At 50.0% G+C, this 17,532-nt stretch overlaps 1 long non-coding RNA gene across 2 annotated transcripts in view; it reads left to right on the top strand.

Moving 5' to 3' along the window:
* Nucleotides 1-17,532, top strand: part of LOC106505250 — a 215,180-nt gene that overhangs the window by 155,178 nt on the left and 42,470 nt on the right. The window contains exons 1-2 of one of the 2 annotated variants that reach the window (XR_001299465.2): nt 7,681-9,504; nt 9,729-9,836. This is a non-coding gene — a long non-coding RNA (uncharacterized LOC106505250). Of the gene's footprint in view, nt 1-7,680; nt 9,505-9,728; nt 9,837-17,532 lie in introns of those variants that run through there. The other variant, XR_002336641.1, reaches the window with a different exon arrangement.

The raw sequence follows: 17,532 nt of genomic DNA, 5'->3' as shown, positions 1-17,532 counted from the left end.
AGCTGTTGGGCTGCTTTCGTCAAAAGTGGCCCCTTTGGGAGACAGCCCTGGCACGGGTCACGCTGGCTGGGCGATTACTTAGCTCCGAGGGCTGGCCTGTTGGGGGGGGAGTGGGCGGGGCATGGGGGCCTTTCTCCTCCAGGACAGCAGTTAGGACCAGGGCTGGGGCAAAGCTCGGGTGGTGACCTGAGAAGGAGGCCCAGGAGAACCCATGCTCCACCTGCATGCTTCAGCTGAGAGCCCACAGCTGAGGGTCCCTCCTGCCACTTTCACTGATCAGAAATGCAGCCTTGCCCCGTCTGTCCATCACGTCCCATCATCCGTCCCTGGAGAGCAGGGACCGTGCATTTGTGAGGTGAGAGGGACAGCATCTGGGGATGCATAACACATTCTTCCTCCGGGCCACAGAAGCCCTTCAGGGCAGCTCCTGCGGAGCTCGTTAAAGCCTCTTAAAATCTTGGCGCAGGAGCTGACTCCCGCACTGTGTGTGGTCCATTCAGACCCGCCAGATCTTGGTCAGCGCTGGGTCTTTCTCACCTTCTCAGTGCTGTGTTTGCATGCTTTGATTTTCGTGCCTACGTGGGTTTGGTAGCTTTGTTTTTATAGGACTGAAGGGCCCTGCTCTGTGACCTGGAGCAATGTCCAGGACCTGGCAGGGCAGTCAGCTTCCTAGAGGTCAGGTTGGGGTAGGCTCAGCAGAGCAGCAAGGGCTGCTGGGAGGGGCAGGTGCAGCGGAATAAAAAGGCGTAAACAGCGGGAGGCAGGTTATCACATCCCTTGTTGACTAGGCTACACCGCCTGTTTCGCCTGTTTCGCCCAGTCCTGGGTGAGTGCTTGTCACCTTAGCATGTCTCCATGCAGCTTTGCCGGAGGTAGGGGGGAAGCTATTCCCAGTTTCTTGACCTAGCATTTTAGAGCTTCTGCCTCTTGACCTAAAAAAAGACTTTCAAGGGTGATAGGGTTTGAACAGATTCGGGGCTTTCTCTGCTCCCAAACCACCTTCCTTTTACTCTCTTTCAGGCTCCACTCAGATGCAGGCTGTGTACACACTTCCTATTTCAAATTCAGGTATTAAGGACAGAGGTTTGACCTTCCCTTCAGTTGCGTGAGCCGTGGGATGCCTGGGACCTTGATAAGGGGGGGTGGGGGGGGGTGGCAGAGGGAGCCTTGTCAGTCTCAGGGTGTCTTTCAAGGCTGGAGAACAGCACTTACGCAGTGTCCCATGAATTTCGGCCCCAGATTATCTGTGACATAGTCTCTAATACATTTTTTTTTTTCTTTTTCTTTTTTGGTCACCCCACAGTGGCATATGGAGCTCCCAGGCCAGGGATCAGACCCAGCCGCAGCTGTGGCCACCTCAGATCCTTAGCCCACTGTGCTGGGCCAAGGCTTGAACCTGCGTCCCAGCACTCCCCAAACACCACCCATCCTGTTGTGCCACAGCAGAACTCCAGTCATTTCTAATATCTTCACATGTGCGCAAATCTGTAAGGACAGGGCAAAGAGTATTTTTCTTTCCTTCCTTCCTCTTTTTCTTTCCTTCCTTCCTTCCTTCCTTCCTGCTTGCTTGCTTGCTATTTAGGGCCACACCCACAGCATATGGAGGTTCCCAAAGCTAGGGGTCTAACTGGAGCTACAGCTGCCGGCCTACGCCAGAGCCATAGCAACACCAGGTTTCAGCCATGTCTGCGACCTTCACCACAGCTCATGGCAATGCCAGATCCTTAACCCACTGGGTGAGGCCAGGGAAGGAACCCGAAACCTCAGGGTTCCTGGTCAGGTTTGTTTCCACTGAGCCACGACGGGAACTCTGTAGTTTTCTTTTCTAACCTCACAGTGCTCAGGAAAGCATTGGGCCTGGAACCGTTACTCAATAAAATAAAGAAAAATAAGGACTTGCTGAATTGTACCACCTTAAATGTGATGCACCTCTGACCGTTTTTAGAGCTTGGCAGGACAGTGTCAGGGCACGAGGAAGGGCTCGCAGCTGTCGGAGGCTGTTGAGAGGGAGACGGAGAGAAAGACAAAAAGCATTTTTTTTTTTTTTTCTTGCTCTGGGATTAGCCCTGAATAGCTGCAGTCCTTGGTTTGTGGTCAACTTAAGCACAATATGTAGAAACAAAAATCTCCGCCTTGCAACATTTCTCCAAGTCACTTATGACTGTTCTTCCTCTCTTCTGCTGGGAGCCTCTTCCACTGCGAGTGAGAGTCTAGTTCCTTCTCCACCCTGGAAGATGGAGCCCAGTGAGCCCTGGACCTGTCTGGAGGGTGCACATTGGGGCTGCCCTCTCACACTCTTCCTCAAGAAAATCCGTCGCATGTCACACATCCTGTTTCTAACAAGATGTCTATTCAGTGCAAGATCCGTCTGCCCTGTGATGGCCTCTGCTCTGCAAAATGGCCTGGGATGTTTACAGCAGACATGCTGCAGAGGAATGGGTAGGGTTGGCGAACAGTCTTAATAAAATTTCCTTCTCCCAGTTATTTCCCCACGGTGTTGAAACCAGAACCTGGTTTGATCTTGTTTTCTCCTGCTATTGATTTTGGGGCTGAGCCGTGTCTTGCTCAGAGAGAATCCCTACTCCCTGGAGTCCTGGTCCACGGTCGGTCTGATTGCTTCCTCACTGGCTGAACTGTACCATTCCAGCAAATCTCACCAGGCCAATAGAACTGCAGTTATCGAACTTTCTCTGCATTCTCCTCGGATGTCTTGGAGTTGTTGGTGATGAAAGAACGGGCTTTTCAAATCTAAGCTGCAGGTCCCCAGCACAGAAGGAGCAGAGTGGAATTACAACCCTCAGGCAGTTTGCATCTGCGTTCTCCAGCAGTAAGCACTTGCCGTTATGAATAATAAAATCCCATCCTTGTAACTTTCTCGCTCTCGGGAATGCAGAACAGCTTGCCAACATATCATATCAGTCTTTACAATATTTATGTAAGGCAGGCATGAGGCTCTGACGCCTCTCCCTGTGGACGCGTCCAGCCCTGTCCGGAGGGAGGAAGTATGGGTTGCTAAGAGCCTTCCCATCACAGCAGCACTTGGGCTAAACCATGCCCAGTTCATTCTTAATGCTGCCTTTATCAAAAATACACTACGTGGGTGGGGATAATTGGGTAATATTAAAATGCCTGGCTTCACCAATTGAGAAAGAGGAAATAAAATGTTTCCCAGGGCTGCATCTCAGAGGGATTGAACATGTCGGAGACACTAAGAGCATCTCCGCCATCTGCTCCTGTATTTGGGTCTCCTTTGCACGCAGGCTACCCCAGCATCCACGTCTGCCAGGTGCTGGGCAGCATCCAGCTGGTGACTTTCAATCCATCGCTGGCCTCCGACAACAGGGGACACCGCTGCCTGACCACCTGAATGTCATCAACAAGGAAATGCCCATTTGCCATCCAGTTCAAGCCAGAGTCTGGCGATTCTGAAAAATGTGATTTCCTCTTTTATGCCTCACTTCCTCCTCTCCTGTGCTTTCCACGGTGCGCTTTCTTCCAGCGTTTTCTTGTCTTAATGAACTCAGTTTGGCTGGATGTGCTCTTTTCCATGCTTCCTCTTCTCCACGGTCTCCTTTCTGTGTCTCTAGTCGTCTTTTTGCCATTCTTGTCCAAGGATGAGAGCGAAGAACCGAATCCTTTAAGAAGGCGGCCCAATTTACATTCAGGTTTCCCACGGTACGGCGGCAGCGAACCTTTCCAACCTCTCCTTATTTGCTGATCTGTTCAGAAGCGCTGATGAGCAAGCAAGTGACAGGTACAGAGAAAACGACTCTGCCTCCGAACATCTGAGAGTCAGAACAATTTCTCTTTATGACAATGGCTTAGGTCAAGTCGAGTGTGAATAGTATTTGATTGTAATCATGTTACTTGTTTGACATAAAAAATGGTTAAAGCTTGGATGGAACCCTCAAAGGATCACTTAGCCGGTCTGGGCATGGTGGGGTTTTTTTGTTTTATACAATTGACCCTTGAACAACACGGGCTGGAACTGCAAGGATCCACTTATGATGGATTTTTTTCCAACAGTAAATGCTACAGCCCTGCCTGGTCCTTGGTTGGTTGAATCCTCAGATGAAAGAAGAACCGGGATGGGGAGGGTCAAATGTAAATAAACATGGATTTCCCTCCACACTGTTCAAGGGTCAGCTCTACTTGTTTGTTTTTAACTGAATTGTTAACATACTTTTGAATCAAAGAAAACAAATCGAATCAAGATTTTTACTCAGCCTTGTTTCCAAGAGTTCCCGCCATGGCGCAGTGGGTTGAGAATCTGACGGTAGTGGCTCGGGCCAGTAAGGAGATGAGGGTTCGATCCCCAGCCCAGCACAGTGGGCTAAAGGATCCGGCATTGCCACAGCTGCTGCCTAGGTTGCAGTGGCAGTGGTGGTTCAGATTCAGTTCCTGGCCTGGGAACTTCCATGGGCCCCATGTGTGGCCATGAAATTTTAAACATTAAAAAAAATTTTTTTTAAGTTGTTTCCATATACTCCATCATTATATCTCAACTGGTCATTTAACAAAGAAACTTCTTGTTACCTGTTTAGCTGATACTAGGAACTCACCCCCAGGGCCATGACTCTCCCAGCCATAGATACCAGAAGGGAGTTTTGAAGGGTCTTCCTAGTCTTATTTAAATGTGTCCCAGCCCTAGCATGGAGCTTTGCTCAAAGGAGGGGTTCAGTAAACATTTGATGAGTAAATTTGTGAATGATTCAATGGGGGGTTGCCATGGACCGTGCTAGAGAAACTTCCACTGGAATCCCGTGCTTCAGAGCCTCATCCTCCTCCTAGAGCAGAGGGAGGTTTTGCCGGGACAGCAGGAGACGGCCAGAGAAAGGAGAAACCCTTGCGGTCTTGTCCGGATTCCTCAACCCATCTGCCATCCAAAAAACACATGCTGTGTAGGACACTAAACATTTATAGCAAACTGTTGCTCTATGCCAGACCCTGTGCTAAACTCCGGGTGCCACAATAAATAGGACATTGTCCCAAGCCTCAAAGAGGCCTTGGTATAGCAAGGAAATGAAAATTTTGTACCCCCATGTATTAAATTTTGCACTGAAATGAATCGTTTTATTTTTTAAAACATCAGATGAACTAGTCAGTTGCGAATTGCCATTTGGGGTATTGCCTGTATTTCCTGAATCTCTGCACTGGACTAGCACAAGAGTGGCAGCCTGTCCTCATAGACCGCGCTGGGAAGAGACACACGTTGGACGGAGCCCATGTTTCCTTCTTCTCTTTGATTGTTTTGCTCTTTGTCCGTTGCCTCTCTCAGCATCCTTTCTCCCCAGCTGCACCTAGACTCTGATGGGAGCTGTCACTGGTATCCTAGCAACCCTTCTCACTCATATTTGTCTCAGAAGGACCAGACAGCTCGTGAAGACCTTGCCAGTCTTCCTCCCTGAATCTGTTGTTGCTTTAGAGAAAAGGCCCTTCTCTAGAAGGATCCCTGAGAAACAGGCCGAGGCTTTAACGTATGCGTCTGGAGTGGCCCATCTGCTTAAATGTACTTTGATCAATGAACGCAAGGACTTGGAACCCCAGGTTCCCCACTTCCCGTGGCTCTTAGCAGGACCACTTCAGCCTGGCCTATCATGGAAACCTGGCATCTTGGAGATGAGTAAGCGCTTAGACAGCTAACATTTTGCCTGGCCCTGGGACTCTGTCCTCAAGGTCCCCACAAATGGCCATCTAGTTTATGCTCTGGGGGACAACAAAGAGCTCTCTCTCTCTGGAGTGTGCTCCTCCCAACACCCACACTTGGTTTGGAGAGAGCTTTTTTTTAGACCGTTGATTTCTTATGCTGAGCTAAAAATCACCTTCTGGCCACTTCTTTATTTATTTCCTCAGTCCTTCCCTTGGCGTGTACTCACTTTTTGCTCCAATCCTGTCTTTTACTGGAATAAACTCATCCATTCCTTCTTCCTCATAACAACTCCTCCAGTTTTGGAGGCAGTTATTGTGTCTTGGTGTTCTCGCTTCCAAGCTAAACACTCAGAGCCTCCCCCAGCTTTCTGCCTGGCGTTTCCAGAGCTCGTTATCGTGGTCATCTTTCTCTTCCAGATACATTGTTGTACCTTGCGATCCATCTTAAATTGCAGCGCCTTGAAAGGAGCAAGCCTTTTAATTGTCACCTGACCAACATATATTGTTACTATTACTTATTATCTGGGCACTGCATTTCTATTTAATGGAGCCTACAATTATACCAGCTTTTAAAAGGTACATCAGTCTACTGTGCCACATTAAGCTTTTGGCCAAAGAAAACCTCCAGGGTTTTTTTTGTTTTGTTTTTTGTTTTTTTTTAAGGAATTGCAATTCAACCACATCTCCTTGTTATGCTAGTGTGCCTTCTATTTCTGGACATAAATGTGTGGGCACAATACCAGCTATGTTGACACAAGGGAACTGTTTTCTTCAAATGCACCCCAGGCTCATTTCTGGCTTCTTCCTCCAACCGCAGCCCCTCATCTCTCTGGCTCTCCTGCCACCTGGAATGTGAGGTCTGCAGCCTCAGTGGTCCCACCTGGGCTGAGACAGCTCTGCTTTTTTAAATTCTACCAAGTACCAAGCATAGACTCCCAGTTGGGAGAAGCTGACTCCCAGTTAATATCTGTTAGATGGTGGAGCAAATGAGTTACAGGAGTTTCTTTCCAGAATAAGTCAGGGTTGACATTTGATGTATAAAATTCCTAGCACGTTTTATGTCTTGTTTCTTCAGTGGCCACAAGTTCATTCCAATCATGGATTTTTGTTTTTTCTTTTTAGGGCCACACCTGTGACATATGGAAGTTCCCAGGCTAGGGGTTGAATCGGAGCTGTAGCTGCCAGCCTACACCACAGCCATGGCAATGCAGGATCTGAGCCACCTCTGTGATCCACACCACAGCTCATGGTAATGCCAGATCCTTAACTCACTGAGCAAGGCCAGGGATCAAACCTGCATCCTCAAGGATACTGGTTGGGTGCTTAACTCACTGAGCCACAATGGGGACTCTTTCATTCCAGTCATGGAAAACCCCTACACCTTCCCAAGAATTTTAAGGAATTCTCTCTCTCTCTTTTCTTTTTGTTCCCAACCAGAGATCGAACTCATGCCACAGCAGCAACCTGAGCCACTGCAGTGACAATGCCAGATCCTTAACCTGCTCTGCCACAGGGGAACGCCAGAATTTTCCCTCTTTAAGGAAAGGGCCTGGGTGACCTTGCTTATTTTTTTAATCTGGTTGGTAGAACTTCTCCCCAGGCACGAGGGATATCATCACTCCACTATGTTGGCACACACAAAAAAGGATGTAGAGAGAAGTCCACTGAGCTTAATGACAGGGTCTGACCCCAGCGATGGGAAGGGTTAGGCTGAGAGCCATTTCCTGGGTGCTTTTGTCCTGCTTGAGACAAACCAGGCCTTGGGAAAATACTTGCAAGTTACCTCAACCAGCAAATGTTTGCTCTGAGAGAGGGGAGGGAGGCAGATTCACGGTCCATCTCTAACCCGTAATTGTCAAAGCACCTCTTTTTTTTTTTTGTCTTTTGTCTTTTTAGGGCCACACCCAAGGCATATGGAGATTCCCAGGCTAGGGGTCTAATTGGAGCTGTAGCCGCCAGCCTACACCACAGCCACAGCAATGTGGGATCCCAGCCGTGTCTGTAACCTCCACCACAGCTCACAGCAACGCCAGCTCCTGAACCCACTGAGAGAGGCCAAGGATCGAACCCGGGTCCTCATGGAGGCTAGTCAGCTTCATTTCCACTGAGTCATGATGGGAACTCCGTGCACCTCTTTTTTAAAGGTCGTGTGGCTGCTAACACTGCTCCTCACCCCCGCCCCCCTCCCCGCCCCACAGCCACCAGGCCTGCACCATGGAATGAACCAGTATTGCTGGTATTTTCGTGAGTCCTGAAGTCTGCTCCAGCAGTGGGTGACTCTGAACCCAAAAAATACTCAAGGAAAGGCTGGTGATTACTGGGTAGAGTGATGTTTGTGCTAATTGGGTCCCTCACCCGCGTTCAGGTTGGCTGCCCAAGTCCTTTCCCTTAAATGCCCAAAACTCGCTCGCTGGTCTGCAGCGTGAGGCCGCTCGTCTTGAGAGCTGTGCGAGGGCTGTCCCTCAGCGGGTAGGGGAAAGGCTACAGGGCGTTTTCTTAAATAAACGGAGGAGAGGAAGCCTTCAGAGAGCAAGCAGATGGTTATGTTTAGCTCTCAGAAGCAACCACAGTGGTCAACAGGAAGTGAGTTTTCATTTTTCTTTGTACTTTCTCTCAGCCGTCAGGCTATTCCAAAGCCGGGAATGGCAGGTCTCGACGTCTTGGGTGCTCGGGATGGACAGAGTGAACTTAATTTCCTCGTCTGTGAAGCTGCCCTAAACCTTAGCGTCAAGAAGACCCTTGCAACATCAAGAGAAGGGGAAGCATGAATTTGGAGACAGGCTTGTTCTGGGTGTGGCTCAGTACTTTGCTAGAAAGAGAGCAAGGAGTTTAATAAAAATGCAACACAGCTGCCTCCTCCTCTGGGCCCTTTAGATACTGGGAATGACTGGGGCTGCCGACCTAAGGTGCTAGGAAGGCCAGCGGAGGAAGTGCGGGTGGATTCCCGGGTGTTTCAGTACAGCTCGCCACCCACTCTGTTAACTCCGGGTATCCTGTGCTCTGGCAAGACAGTGTTTCTAGTGGATAAAGATACACAGAGTCAGCTAGACGTGGGTTTAAGTCCCAGTCATGCTGCCTGCTAACTGGTGACATGGTGAGCCCCACATCTAAGCCCTCTGGGCCTGGGTTTTTCTCACTGTAAAATGGTCATAAGGAGCAGGTCTCCCAAGTCAGCTGTGAAGAATAAACCAATTAATGCCTATTAAGAGCTAATCACAGCGCCTGGCACACAGGTGCATGAAAAAGCGCTTTTAAAGGGCTAAAAAACAAAGAAAGAGCTGTCACTTTCGGTAGAAGCTGAGATAAAATCTACTTTCGATGAGAAGCTATTCCCGAATGAGCTGAGTGTATTTAGTGAGCTCCTGCTATGTGCTCAACCCCACACTGGGCATCGTGCAGAATATAGAGGGAAGACGTATTTTCGCACCAACAGCTTTCATCTGGACTTTGTCAGAGCGCTTCATTCGTTAAGAAATCGAAGCTCTTAGCAGACGCTCTTTTCATGGCCTGCCGTGCAACTCTCTTACGCAGGTTACTGAAATCCGTCCGTGAGCCCGCAGTGTCCTGCCTCTGTCGTGCCTTCCCAGATCCTGCAGCACCAAAGTGTTTTTAGGAGACGGGGGCAGGCGGGACCTGACTTGGAACGATCCCTTTCCCCTTCGTCTTGCCCCCTTTAAGGTGCCCTGCGAGACGCGCTGGGAGGCGGAGGGCGTAAAAGGGGCAGGAAGGACCTAAATATTCCACACGCCCAGTGTTCACCTCTGGGGTGGGGAGCGTGAGGGCGGCTGCGTGCAGATTCCTAAAAGCTCTTGTGTCTGCCTGGGAGCAAAAACGTCTGAAAACTTGGAGCAAGTGGTAGGTGTTGATTTTCCATGGCTGACTACATTTTTAAGAGGAACTGAAAAAGTTATGCATGAGCCTGGGTTGTAGGGGGAGGGGGCGTAAGACAGAGACAGACCCCTCCCAGGAACCCAGATCTGGTCCCTTTAGGACATAAAGCCAAAGTTGAAGTTGGGGGGGACTGGGGGGAGAAATCCAGAATCTCCTTTTATAGTTAAAGGCTTTTTCTCTACATCTAGAATCGGCTGAAAGGTGTTGCATACGCCCCTGTTTCCGGTGATCAGAAGCCACCAGTCGTGAGCTTGCAGAGCTTGGAGGGGTGAACACACACCACTGGCCGGTCCCAGGTACGGCAGCACGTGGAGAGAGGCCCAGGGATATCTGGAGTGGCCCAAGTCAAGGGCTTCAAGGGCACCAGACTCCCGGGCCTGCAGCTGGGCAGAGAGGTCACAGTGAGACCACGGCTGTAACTTCGGAGCTCAGGGTAATGACCGGCCAGAGAACACCCATGATTTAACCCCCGAACTGCAGATAACACCTGTCATTGGCTTCCAGCCTGCCTTTAGCTCTCGAAAGAGTCTAGAGCCTTCAGGAATTTCTGTACAACCACCGTCTGGGTGTTTCTCTCTGCTGGCTCGTGCGTCTCCTCTCCAGTCTCCCTTCCTGTCCTGATGGAGAGGAGAGGGAAGGACGAGAAAAGCCACCTGCCCTTAACAGCTGCCTGGGACTTGCTGGGCCTTGAAGCAAGAGTCGGGCTTTTCTAGTCAGAAAAGAAAGGAGGTCTGAAGCTGGGAGCGCCCAGCAGGGGGCTCGGGTGGGAGTGGAGTGGCCTTTCTGCTACTTCCCACGGGTCCTGCTGGGACCGTCAACCTCGGAGCTTTGACCCAAGGGGACTTAGGAACACAGGTAGCTCAGCATCCTTCCACGGGCAAGCAGGCGGAGGCCAGGAAAGGGCAATGGATTTTCCGAGGTCGGGTGGCTTCCTGTTGATAGCAAGCAGCCTGGAGTCAGGCCGAGCCCAGGTACGAACAAGATGAACCCGCACGCGCACGAGGCTTGCTTACCCCTTTGCCCACCTACAGAACCTCGCTGGATACGGTGGTGAATGGAAGCAAACCTGTTAGGCTGATTCAGGAGATCTTTCAGGGCTTCAAAAGTGGTCTTTTTCAGTGTAATTCGCATTGAACCAACAATACAGAAGGGAGAAAACACTTCTGAGCAAGGAAGTCTGCATCCTGAATTTTTATGCTGAGTGCCTTCGATTTGAGAAGTAACTTTAGGTCTGAAAAAAATTGGAGAAACATCTGTGTCCATAACTGGTTAAAAATATGGGTGATCAACAAACACCCTCTTTCCCGCATCTGGGGAGCAGCCCGTTCCCTTTGCTGAAAGGCATCTGGAAACCTTGCCCGCGGGAAGGAGGCAGAGAATCGATCACTGGTACCCACGGTAGCCCCGTGGCACACTATCTGCATGCATTAGGTGGTTTTACTTTACTGGTTTTAGACCCAATTTCCAGAGTAGAAAGCAGGGTGTTTGTCTCAATCCAATTAATGGGACTTCAGAGATTTTCCAACATTTCTGCCACTGTTTTCAGTACGTTGGTGCAACTGAGAGGCACTGGTCTTCATCTCCTTTGCCCGAGAATAAATGAGACGAGGACTTTGGGAATCAGAAGCCAGGGCGTCCGCAGAGGACGCCTTGACGGTGACTCCTTTTGGTCCCAGTTATTAGGCTGTTTTCCAGCGGGTGACTGTTTGTTGATGGCCTTCAAAACCCACGGCCTGGAGTCTTTGACCTTGATGGGGTGCGAGCGACCCATCTGCGGATGGCCATGATGTATGTCTTCTGGGTAAAGGAGGGAAAGAAATGAGCTAAAGAAACCCTCTGCATCTCCAAGGAGACGTTAAAGTGTTTCGGGTGTGTCCGAGAAAGACCTGGCTGATCAGGAAAGGACAACGCCAGTCGCTGTGAACAGAGGGTCAGAGCGTCCCTCAGGCAGAATCACGTGTGGGAAGGAACCTGGCCTGAGGCAGCTCCCGAACTGAAAGGAGGGCCAGGTCCCAGGCCCCTTCTCAATCACAGCCTCGGGTCTTTCTACGGTTTCCCCAGGCGAGGTCCCAGCCCTGCTCCAGCCCCTCCCCAAAGCCTCCCCTTGGCCAGCACCCCCAAAGCCTCCCCGTGGCCAGCACCCCCGAGGCCCCCTCGCTCCCTCCGCCAGCCTCCAAAGGGCAGAACTTTCTGCGGGACGAGGCATGTGGACTCAGGCGTGGGCGCGGGTGGCACTCAGCAAGGTCATTCATTACCAAGTTCATGTGGGCAGGGAGAGTGTGTTTTATGGATCTTTACTCGTCTTCGCCTTCCCACGGAGAGGGTCCAGAGAGCATAATGAATGTGTATTCGGAGAACGCACGCCGTTGGCGAAGAGAATGAAGAGTGTCGGGGTGGGTGTGGGTTTCCAGTCCCTGCCCGTGATTTGCATCTGCCCCTTCCTAGGTCTGAGGACGGGATTTCTCTCAGAGGCCCTGAGGCCCGGGTGGAAACTCCGTGCCCTCTACTACCTCCCAGCTGCCCCTGCACCCGGGCCACGGATTCCCCGCACCCAACTCTTCCTGCCTCGGGAAGCCCACCCTCACCGCCACCCCCACCCTCAAGGGGTCCCGCCAGCCCCAGGCGCCTTCCGCACACCTGCTTCTCTTCTCAGTCCCTCGCCACTTTGCATCTCATATGTCCCTTAGTTTTTTCTGCTCATAACTGTAATACACACTCATCACAGACAGTTTGGAAAGTAAAAGGAAGTAGAAAGAAGCAAATAGGAGTTCCCATCGTGGCTCAGCAGTAACAAACCCGACGAGGATCCATGAGGATGCAGGTTCCATCCTTGGCCTCGATCAGTGGTTAAGGACCCAGCATTGCCGTGAGCTGTGGTGTAGGTGGCACGCACAGCTCAGATCCAGTGTTGGGGGATATTTACATAGTATTAGTTGCTGGTGCACAGCAAACTCAAGTTTTGCTTCTTGGAACTTTCTGGAATTTTTAAAAATATTTTTTTTATTTGCCGTTGATTGAATCCATGGATGTGGCATGCCCAGATGTGGAGCGTCCTGTATAACTGAGTGGCTGCTACCCCAGAGCAGGCGTGCTGTTTAATTACCCTAAGATCTCAAGAATGTATTGTAAACCTGCTATAGGAAAAGAGTGATTCTCGTTTACTGTACAGCCTGCTTTTCTGCTGAACCCTTTTTTTGGACCGGGGGGAAATGAGCTCGAGAAAATTCCTGTTGAGTGATTTCAATCTAGCGATAAAACAGCAGGATTTTCTCAGAGAAGGCAAAATAGGTTTTTCTGTATTACCCAGATGCTGAGGATCTGTGAGTTTCTACTTCTTATCTGCCTTGAAGGTACTGAATTATATCCCCAAGGAGAAAACCCATTTCATGAAGTATGAGTGAGCATCATAGGTTTTACTGAAGGTGGTATTTGGGGGTGAAGAGGAATTGACTTTAAAATTTCATTTTAAAATTCCTGATTAGCCAGCTCCCTCCCAGTCTTTGTCCTTGGCATTGAGACTTTGCTCCTTAAGGTCTTCATTGATTTAACAGCCTTTCATTGGGTTCAGACTCTGGTCCAGCGCTGAGCTGAAAGCCCCTGGTATTGTGGGGGAACAAGACGCAGGGGTGGGTACCCCCCACAGCAGGTCCACAGGCCCGTGAAGACCAGGACCCATGTGGAAGGCCCCCAGCAGAGGGGGCAAAGGTCGTGCCCTGCGAGGCTCTGCAGTGAGTGGCAGCAGTGTCAGGAGCTGGGACCCTGCGTGCGCTGCGGGAAACGAAGTCACCAGGGCATTTATTTACCGCATCTGCATTTCTTTGCGCTGGCCTCCAAAAATCTGTCGTATGTTGGAAAACAAAGGTTTATTTCGCCACGTGATCATTCTCGTGGGACCTCTTTTCCATCACACCTCTGTCTTCTCACTTGTGTCACTTTCTGGTTTGTCTCAAGTTTTTCGGTGTCTTTTGAAAAGTGCAATAATCCAGATGACATGTGGTTACCTGAGGCTCTAACAGGGACGCCGGAAGAATGACTCCCTCCCTCCATGACAGATTTCTTTTTAATGTCTTCTAGAAGCACGGTCAGGTGTTCCCCACCCCCAGTAACACGAGGCTGTTGACATATTTCCCAGCTTGGGATCAGGGATGAGGTCTCAGCTTCTGTCCGCCAGAGTTTTACCTGCTGGCTCCAGGTGGCTTTCACATCAGTCAGCACATTTTGGTCCTAGAATACCCTAAGCTTTACTAGCCCTGATCCAGTTTGTTTTCATCATCTTAGTCTGTATTTCACATTAAATCTTTTATAAGTCCTGGATCCCTTCTGTTCTCGTCCCTAAAAATCTGGTTCTAGAAAACAGGAGGTCCCTGTTGACTCAGTGGGTTAAGGATCTGGCGTTGTCACTGCAGTGACTCATGTTGCTATGGTGCAAGTTCGATCCCCCCCCTGGGAACTTCGTCATGCCACAGGCATAGCCACACACACGCACACACACACAAAACAAACCACCACCACCACCAACAAAGAAAAAATAGAAAATGCTGGACACAACATTGTAAGTCAACTACACTTCAATAAATTAAAGAAAGAAAGAAAATGCTGAGTGTCTTCTCCAGAGCCCACTTTGAAAAGCACGTGGACTTAAGGCCTTAGCCGCAGCTGAGGGCCAAGCCCCGGGAAGGCTGTACTTACACATAATTCCCTCTGCATCCCTTCCCTTCCTTAAGGAATATCTGCCCTGTGGGTCTTTTCTGAATTGTTACTATTGGAACTTCTGGAGTTATTTTCAAACCTATCAAGGGTCTGTGACCTCTCAACCTCTGAGTTGAGCATCTTCCACGGTTCCCACTAAGACAACTTTATTGGCTGGATTTGCAAGGCCTCCTTTATTCAGTGGGGGCGAAGAAATTTCCTTCCCTCCTGCAGTACATGGAGTTGATGTCATTTATCTTTGGGGGGACCTGTAACGGTGTCAGAGTAAGGGGGTCGCACAGATGTGGAGGAGCTTCCTGTGGGGAGAGGAGTTGCCGAGAGATTTGCTCAGAGACTGACGAGCCCGGGGAAACGGAGAGTTCATGGTGGCAGGAAGACAGAATCACGCAGCTCTTTTGAACGTGTGAGCAACCAGGAGGTTAAGAAAATCAGTTTGATGTGAATTTTACCTCTGAATTGAGAATTTCCTAGTGTAAAGTTCAGTTGCTGAGAAATTCAGAGAATGATGCCGCATTAAAAAAAAAAAAAAAAAAAAAAAAAAAGACTCTGGAGGTCCCGTCGTGGCACCGTGGTTAACCAATCCGACTAGAAACCGTGAGGTTTCGGGTTGGATCCCTGCCCTTGCTCAGTGGGTTAAGGATCCGGCGTTGCCTTGAGCTGTGGTCTAGGTTGCAGACACAGCTCCGATCCCACGTTGCTGTGACTGTGATATAGGCTGGTGGCTACAGCTCCAATTGGACCCATAGCCTGGGAACCTCCATATGCCGTGGGAGCAGCCCTAGAAAAGGCAAAAAGACAAAAAAAAAAAAAAAAAGATTCTAACTAGAAAAAAGTGGAGGGGAAAATCGTACAGAGGTTTGTTTTCTCTTCCATGAAAAAAAAAATGGCTTTAAAAGGAGGGAGTAATAGGAAAAGCTGAAAGACTTGTCCCTAGGAAAATTGAATTTGCTAGAGAGCACTTTAAAAGAGAACGCTAAAGTTTTCAAAGAGCTGCTGCATTGGTTTTTCTCACGGGAACCCCATCAGGTGGCCAGATGCAGCCACCCCTGTCCTATGGTGAAGGAATAGGGCAGAGGGAGTCTGTCCACGAGCCCAGAGGAAGGTGTTAGCAGAACCAGAGCGGGCCCTGTGCCCAGCTTGTTTCCAGCACCGCCCCGGCTCAGCGCCGTTATCAACCTGTCCAGCTCCCCGCATCCTCCCCAAAGGTTTTATCATGAGGATCCAGGAGGTAAAGACCCGCTGAGGATGCAGCAAAGACCTCGTGCGATGCCTACAAGTGAGGGTCACCACCTTTCTGGAGCTATTTCTCCCCAAGAGCGGAGGCAGTGGTGACACGCGGAATAACACAGTAGGCGGTGCCTGAAGGATGTCCTGTCAGTGACGCCACGAAGGAAGCCTGTGCTGGGAGATCTGAACACAGCGAAGGAAGGTGGAGCTGCTGGCAAGACAACTGGGGGAATTAGATGGGAGATGAGCAAGTGCCTCTTGAGGTTTCCCACACTTGACCGCCGTGGCCAAAAGCCCAGTCGCCATGGGCATCCACTGACTGATTTTTCTCAACACATGTATGTTGCGCACTCGCTGTGTGCCAGGTACTGCAGCTAGAGGGCCGGGGACCGAGGGGGATGAGCGCGGCTCTTGGAAGAGCATCTCGGAAGGACTGCGGAGGAGGTGGTGACTCAGGGGGTTTGGGCGAGGTTTCCCCTGCTGGCAACCTGGTTCTCCCATCCGGAGCCCTCCCTCAAAGCCGCTGCCTTCATCCTTCTGCCCCGCCCCTCACTCATGGACTCGATGCTCCCGGAAAACTCCCGAAGCACAATGCCTGAAGCACACATTCCTTCACTATCCAGCCTTTAATGCCCTTAGCCTGTGACAGAACAGCCTCTGAGCAATTGCAAGGGCGGAAGGATGTTTTTTTCTGCTCGCAATGCCTCCTCTGCTGTGGGGCATGTTTTGCAGATACTCTCTTTATTTGTCCCCCACCAGCCCATGGCGGGCAGGCAGATCTTCTAGATGCTGCCAAGGAATTCTATCCCCAGCTGTCTCTCCTCCTGCCCTGACCCTCCAGCCATGAAGGAGCCGGAGAACATGCCTGATGGGGCCTGGTAGGTCTCTCTGGAGGATCTTCCAGAGAAGAGCTGGTCTGGACCTGGGCTATTTCATTGCTGCTGTCAATTCTCAGAATGTCTCCTGGGTTGGTGACGTGTGGTTAGATAATAAAAGGTGCTGGTGTGATGCTTCCGAGTATGGCTAGAACCGAAGAAAGGAAGAAAAAACAACGCCCTATGGGATGCAGGGGCGTTGGGCAAGTCTCATTTTCAGCTTAAGACAGAAAATGAGAAAGGAGAAAAAGAAATTCAGGAGGCCTTCAGGGCAAAGCTTGGACCAAGGAAAGAAGAGAGCAAGTGGATAAATCCCCCTTCTCTCCTCCCCCAAGAAGGGCCGTCCTGAGATGCAATCTTTTGTATTGGGTGAGGGGTCGAATCGGAGCGGCAGCTGCCCGCCTATGCCACAGCCACAGCCACGGTGATGCCAGATCCAAGCCACATCTGTGACCTATGCTGCAGCTCGCAACACTCCGACTTGTAGCTGTGCTGGATCCTTCACCCACTGAGCCAGGCCAGGTTTTGAAACTGCATCCTCTCAGATCCTGCGTCAGGTTCTTAACCTGCTGAGCCACAACGGGAACTCCCATATTCTTAATTCCTGAAGGAGAAAAACCCATACAATTTCAAAATATTAAGTACTTATTCCTTCTCCACATGCTCCTTCATCAACTTACTTGTGATTTTGAAGCATTGAGGGGACATCTGGCTAAAAGCAAATGAGTTTAAAAACCAAATGGTGATTCTTTTACAGGGATTATCCTCAATGAGACCTTTTATTGTCTAAAGAGGGGACCAACTTAAAGGGACTTGAGGCACTACATCTCTGATCTCTGTGTGCCCCCCCCCACCCCACGAGGAGCCCCACTCTTTAGAGCAGCGCAAGTGACATAGCAAATCCAGATCTGTTCTCTGCTGGAATTTCAAAGTCCTGTTCAACAATGATGATTTGGTTTGCTGTTGGAGTCAGCCCTTCCTCTTGTCTGTAGACAGACACCATGGCATCTTCCCCTCCCTCCACAAAAGTTTAAAAGATTTAATATTGTTTCAGGCATTTCAAAAATAAATTCTTTAAACCCTCTGACCAAATTGAAATAACTCTGGGAGCTTGTAAACTATAGACTGGGGCTCCTAGAACTCTAGGTCTAAAAAGTGCCAGCTTTCCTTCCGTCTTCAA

The sequence above is a fragment of the Sus scrofa genome, chromosome 11 (genome assembly GCF_000003025.6).
Source record: "Sus scrofa isolate TJ Tabasco breed Duroc chromosome 11, Sscrofa11.1, whole genome shotgun sequence".
Classification (NCBI taxonomy): domain Eukaryota; kingdom Metazoa; phylum Chordata; class Mammalia; order Artiodactyla; family Suidae; genus Sus; species Sus scrofa.
Note: the sequence above shows the minus strand (reverse complement) of the source record. Positions and strands in the feature narration are given on the sequence as shown.